The sequence below is a fragment of the Petaurus breviceps genome, unplaced genomic scaffold (assembly GCF_028583685.1).
Source record: "Petaurus breviceps papuanus isolate PSGF00001 unplaced genomic scaffold, PetGlider_PUasm1.0 90842, whole genome shotgun sequence".
NCBI classification, from domain to species: domain Eukaryota; kingdom Metazoa; phylum Chordata; class Mammalia; order Diprotodontia; family Petauridae; genus Petaurus; species Petaurus breviceps.
Genome location: NW_027187358.1, coordinates 4,689,231 through 4,695,230, shown reverse-complemented (window position 1 = coordinate 4,695,230; position 6,000 = coordinate 4,689,231). Strand labels below are relative to the sequence as shown.

The 6,000-nt window shown below is 37.9% G+C and overlaps 1 protein-coding gene across 1 annotated transcript in view; it reads right to left on the bottom strand.

Moving 5' to 3' along the window:
* Positions 1-6,000, bottom strand: part of MTA3 (metastasis associated 1 family member 3) — a 207,845-nt gene that overhangs the window by 6,328 nt on the left and 195,517 nt on the right. The gene's annotated exons all lie outside the window — the stretch shown is intronic.

The following is a 6,000-nucleotide window of genomic DNA, read 5'->3' as shown; positions in this document are numbered from 1 at the left end:
TCCCCCCCCCCCCGGGTGAAACGCACACCGCGCTCCAAGCTGCATCCAATCAGAGCTGCAGCAGTGAGCGCGTCATCCTGTTCTTCCCCAGTGATTTGCTTATTGAATAAAGGTACATTTTTTTGTTCACATTTACCTGTTTATTAAAATTGCTGTCAATGTTCATTAAAATAAGCCCTCCCCTGAAAATAAGCCCTCTGGTGTTTTTCTGTCAAAAAAAATTTATAAGACAGTGTCTTATTATCAGGGAAACACGGTAGAGGATGCTCAACATCGAGTTAGGATATAAATGTGCTATAATAAATAATGAAGGGGATGACTACAGAAAAACCTGAGAAGACCTATATTAACTAATACAAGGGGAAGTAAGCTGAACTAGGAGAATAATCTATATAGTAACAGCAATATTGTAAGGAAAATTGGCTGTGAAATATTAGTAATTCTTTTTTTTTCTTTTTGGAGGGGGCAAGGCAATTGGGGTTAAGTGACTTGCCCAAGGTCACACAGCTAGTAAGTGCCAGGTATCTGAGGCCAGATTTGAACTCAGGTCCTCCTGACTACAGGGTCAGTGCTCTGTTCACTGTGCCACCTACTCACCCCTAGTAATTCTGATCAATGCAATGATCCACTGCAACTTGAAAGGACTCATGATATAAAATTCTATCTACCTCCAGATAGAAAATTGATGAACTCAGAATGCAGATTGAAATTTTTTTCAGAATGTGGCTAACATGGAAATATGTTTTGTATGACTGTATATGTATAATAGGTAATGTGTTTCTCGCTTTCTTAACATTCAGGGAGGGAGAAATAAAACATGGAACTGAAAATTAAAAACTAAATTTTTTTAAATAGAGAGTTTTGAGGGTTCTATAGATGTGGGATGCTTCATCCATTTTCAGATGAGGTTAATGAATTATTAGTTTTGCATAACTGTTTTATTTCATCACATGAGACCTTTCAGAGTGGGGGAAATCTGGAAATATTTGTAATGTAAAAACAAAACATATTAATAAAACTTTTTTAATAGTGTAAATGATAAACAAAAAGGGATGAAATGATCATAAAGGCAAGTCAAGAAATAATTAGCTGCTCTGTTTTGGAGGAAGACAATATAAGCTCTAACGATGTTCAAATAACTGAAGCCCCTCATCCCTAATATACTATGCCTCTGTGCCAGGTTTGTGATGTTACCTGAACTCCATATCTATTTCCTCTTTTTGTTAAGGTAGTGTACTCTAATAACAGTATCAATTCTATTTCTGTCTCTGTTGTGGTGTTGGTAAAAGACTATCCTCAAGTCAGAAGGATCTCTGGTAGAATATACACTTTAAGAGAAATCAGTAAGGAAAAGAGCCAGGCAACCACTTAAAGTGTTATTACAATCCAAGGTATAGCAATGTCTTTGGAACCCTAGGGACTAAATGAGTAAGACCTAGGGTTCATCCAACCCAGCATTCTATTGAAAAAAGCAGTTTCAAGAGATGTGCCATGGAAGAATACAATTGTGCTCCTTAAAACCAACCTTAAAGATAAGCTATAGTCCATTTTCATTTAGGAGCCATTCATAAATTTTTCATTAAGAAACTTGTCCAATGCTTTAAAAATTCACCAGTATGCATCTTAGAAAAAATGAATACCTATTGTGTGAAATGCTACTTCCTTTCAATTATCCAAATACACTAAAGTTTCCAACAGTGTCCCTTTATTCTAGTACTTCAGGATTTGGTGAACTGATTTTACCTAAGCATTCATGATTCTATGGGTTTTGATGGCATCCCTTTGTTTTCAAGCTAAAGAATCCTATTCTTAATATTTTCTCATATGGGAGCCTCACACCCCTTTCCCCTTGCCCAAATACTGGTCCAGATCCCAATATAATGTAAACTCTTTAATACACAGGACTATTTTTTTTTTTGTTTTCCTTTTTCTAGTAAATACCTAGCACAGCACTCCATACATCATAGATGCTTAATAAATACTTGCTGGATTAGAGAGCCTTCTCTGAGTCATCTTAGGTTCCATTATATCTATCTTCAGGTTCAGCAATCAGAACTGTACACAGCAGCCACAGTAAATATTCATCATAGTTTTATATAAGGGTAGAATAATTTTTTTTCATTTCCAATACTTCAAAGTATGCATTGTTTAGTTCTTCATGCTATGATGGCACATTGGGTTTATCTCCAGAGGGAATAATCTATGATGATTCTAGGTTGCTCTCATGGGTTGGGTTCAGAGCCCTTCATTTTATGCATATAGTTTAAAAGATGTACCCCAAAATGTACTATTCACACGTCTGCCTGTGTTAAAACCCATTTGCTCATTCGTATAGACATGTAAAATTATCCTGTAGTCTATTTCTATAAGCTTTACTACCCAGAATTTAGTGACTTCTGCAAACCTAGAGACTGAATTACCAATTCTCTAACAAGGGGAGTATAGGAGTGTAGTCTCTAAATTTAGAGTGAAGCAAACTTTTGAAAGAGTTTTTCAGAACACATACAATTCAGTTATTTTACGAGTGCTCAGTCATCCAGAAGGGGAAACTACAAAAACAAAATTGTAGAGAATAAGAGAATCTTACAAAGCCTCAGGGGCTTAAAATGAGTTAGAAAGTCTCCACATCAGTTCATTTCTTCATACTTTGACAAAACCTTACATCACTCTCACCCTAGGGGTCCTTACTTAGGAGGCATCAGCTCACTCATTTGGATATTGGTTCAGCCAAGAGATTGAAGTCAATTGAATTGATTTCTGGGGTTGGTACTTTCTTTCTGAGAATTCTCAAATACTAATGTTCCCATGTCTTCCCATGTGTGCGTGTATGTGTGCATGAGTGCATGCCTCTGCGTGTATGTGTGTGTGTGCATGAGCATGCACACATTTCCATTTTCCAAGGGATTACTAACTGCTTATTGTCATTGTTTAAAAGGTAGACATCAGATTAGCAAGACAGAAATCAAACCAATTTTAAAGATCCATAATTTCTTGGGAACAGAAGCTGGGGAAGGGTTGGTTCCCCACTGAATGGAAAGCAATGCCACAAAATCCCTTTGGCTCAGAGAGTAATGAGATGCCTCTTTCAGCACAACTCACGTCTGTCCTTCTTAGGAACAGGTCAAATCTCCTAAAGCTGAAGGCTTCTCCTTTGAGAACAAAAGCTTTATCTCCTCTCATTCTGATCCTGTCTCCTGTTTTAGACTGTCCAAGAATCATCTACTTTTACAATGGTTCATACACAGTGCTATACTGAGAGACACAAAAGGTTTAAGGAGGAGGTAACAGACTTCCCTAGATTCCACATGTTCTCTGTGACACATGACTAAAATATAAGTAGGCATTCAGGGATAAAGACAAGGTTAGTATTTAGTCATGAATATTAATTTGCCCTCTCTGGGACCTGGGTTACTCTCCGGTGGACTTCTTGCAGAGTACCCAGATAAGCGAATTTTCAAACTGTTCACATATTTAACACAGAAGAATCTGTTTACTCAGAGTACAGGATAAGGGAACCTCCAAATGGGAGGTAAGATTTTGGGTCTGGGTTGACCTCCTCATGAGAAACCTAATGTTATGTTCTTGGATGGCTAATGTCGTATTAACCCAGAATACTCCTAGAAAGCACTGCTGATTATCTAATACACCTTCCCTCCATCACCCATTCCCTTTCACACTTCAACAGCTTTTAGAGAACATAACTGCCCTCAGATAATGGCTAAATATCCCTGGAGACAATCTAAGTCCACTCTCTACTCTGATACATGGCTTCAGATTCAATAAGCCCTGGAAATATAATGGCCCATTTTCAAATAATAAGAAACACTGAGATGCTTTGGTTGATTTAACCAGGTTATGCCTCAATAAAGGGTTGCCAGAGGGTTAGTCCAGAGCCACTTTCTTTGCTCATTTGAATAAAGTTCACTAGTTCTCTATAAACAGTAACTCAGATTTTTTTTAAGTCAGGAAATCCTTTGTATCTGTTGAAATGGCATAAAAATTGTGACAGAAGGCGGCCCGGGCCTGCACAGAAAGAACAGTGCCATCAGCTGCTCCTACTGATTGATTCCTGCTGGGATTCACAGGGACAGCATATGTATCCCCAGAGTCTGCTCGCTGGCAAGGCATCACTTGCTGCCACCAGTTTCCTGAAGCTGGGATGCCAGAAGTTAGAGATGTTGAATAACTGATTTCAGAAGCGAGGCACATGCATGATCTTTGTGGATACCTTGGATCACAATATTGCATCTACAGAGACATTCAAATTTGATGCCCTCTTCACAGGAGAGGCGATAGTAATAATACATCTTGCTGCACAAAGAGGAGCAGGGACTAGAAAACCTGATATATAAAATAGGAAAAAAATTGGAAAACCGTACTGATCTCATAGGAAGATGCTTCCTTTGTATGAAAAGTCAAATGTATTGCAAAATCAGAGTGATTAATAAATATTTGTGGAAAAAAAAAAACCAATTTCCTGGAAAATTTTCCATCTTGTCTGTCATACACACAATTCCAAATGATGAGACAGTTGAAATTCCAAATCCTTTATCCCTTTAAGGTTTTCTCTCTTTCTCAATGCCTACCACGCCTTAAACAGATAATCAATTTCCCCTCAATCTTGCCAGGTGTTCAAAAAAACTCTCCTTCCCTGAATTTGGTCCAAGATATAACTGAGATTGGGGTGGCTAGGTGGTGCAGTGAGTAGAGCACCAGCCCTGGAGTAAGGAGGACCTGAGTTCAAATCCGGCCTCAGATACGTAACACAAAAAACTAGCCATGTGACTTTGGGCAAGTCACTTAACCCCAACTGCCCTCCAAAAAAGCAAAAAAAAAAAAAAAAGATACAACTGAGATAAAAAGTACTACTGGGAATTTTTTTTTTTAAAATTAAAAAGGTACAAAGATATAGAAATGTTAAGCATATGACCTCTGTAGTTAGTCCAACACCACCCCCTTTCCTACTCAAATCTGTCCCTAATTCCCCCTTCTCTCTAATAAGAAAGCTGGGAAGAAAAAAAATAGTAGAATGAGAGGAGTCCTAAAAGTAGGTAAAAATCTAATTAAGCAGACCATCCTGGCTCCCCTATCCTTCCCCCTTTGGAGTAAAGAACAAGGAAGAAAAGGGGAAAAAATCCAAGAAAAAAAGCAATTTCCTCACATTTCATCAAAGGCAATTTCCTTTAATGGACATTACTATTACCTCTGCCTTTCTGATTAATAATGAAAATGTACAAACACATATACTGATAGACAAGCTGTCTCTACTACCATTTTCTTGATAGTTATATTATAAAAAGAAATACAGAGTTAGGAAAGCAGCACAAATATTAACATTAATTATATGTATGTGTGTGTGTGTGTGTGTGTGCGTGCACGTGCCAACAAAAAAAAAGAGTTAATTTTCCAGATCAAACCTTGTTTGATCTGTGTCATTTCTTAAATATCTTTTCTTTCTTCTGTCTCCTCACTGTTACATTGACCCAGATCCTTTTCACCAGGACTATAATACAGAGAGAGAAGGCAGGATCTAGGGAGGTCATAAAGAGCTTGACAAAGGTAAGGAGAATGGGGTGCTGTGGGGAGAAGACTGAGCTAAATACACTTTGGATGGACTATAAATAACCTGGATGTCACAGCTGAAACAGATATTAAGTACCTGGCACATGGATTTACACACTTCATTTGATTACACACACATCATAAACTCACAAATTTCCTGCACAAGAAGCCCCAATACACATACGTGTACTTTTTAATGTACATATCTTGTAGTGACGTGCATCTCTAAACACAGACATTCTGTACTTAAATGAACTCATTGTCTTACTGATGTGGGCAATCTCTCCATGGGCACAGGTTACCATTTGTCATTTTGATCCTGTATGATTCTTTGTCCACATCCTTTTCTTGAAGGAGAGCCCTGGGTGACCTTCCTTAATGGTTTTCCTTATGTTATCTCACAATCTTGATGAGTGACTAGCCTACTTCCTTTTATTC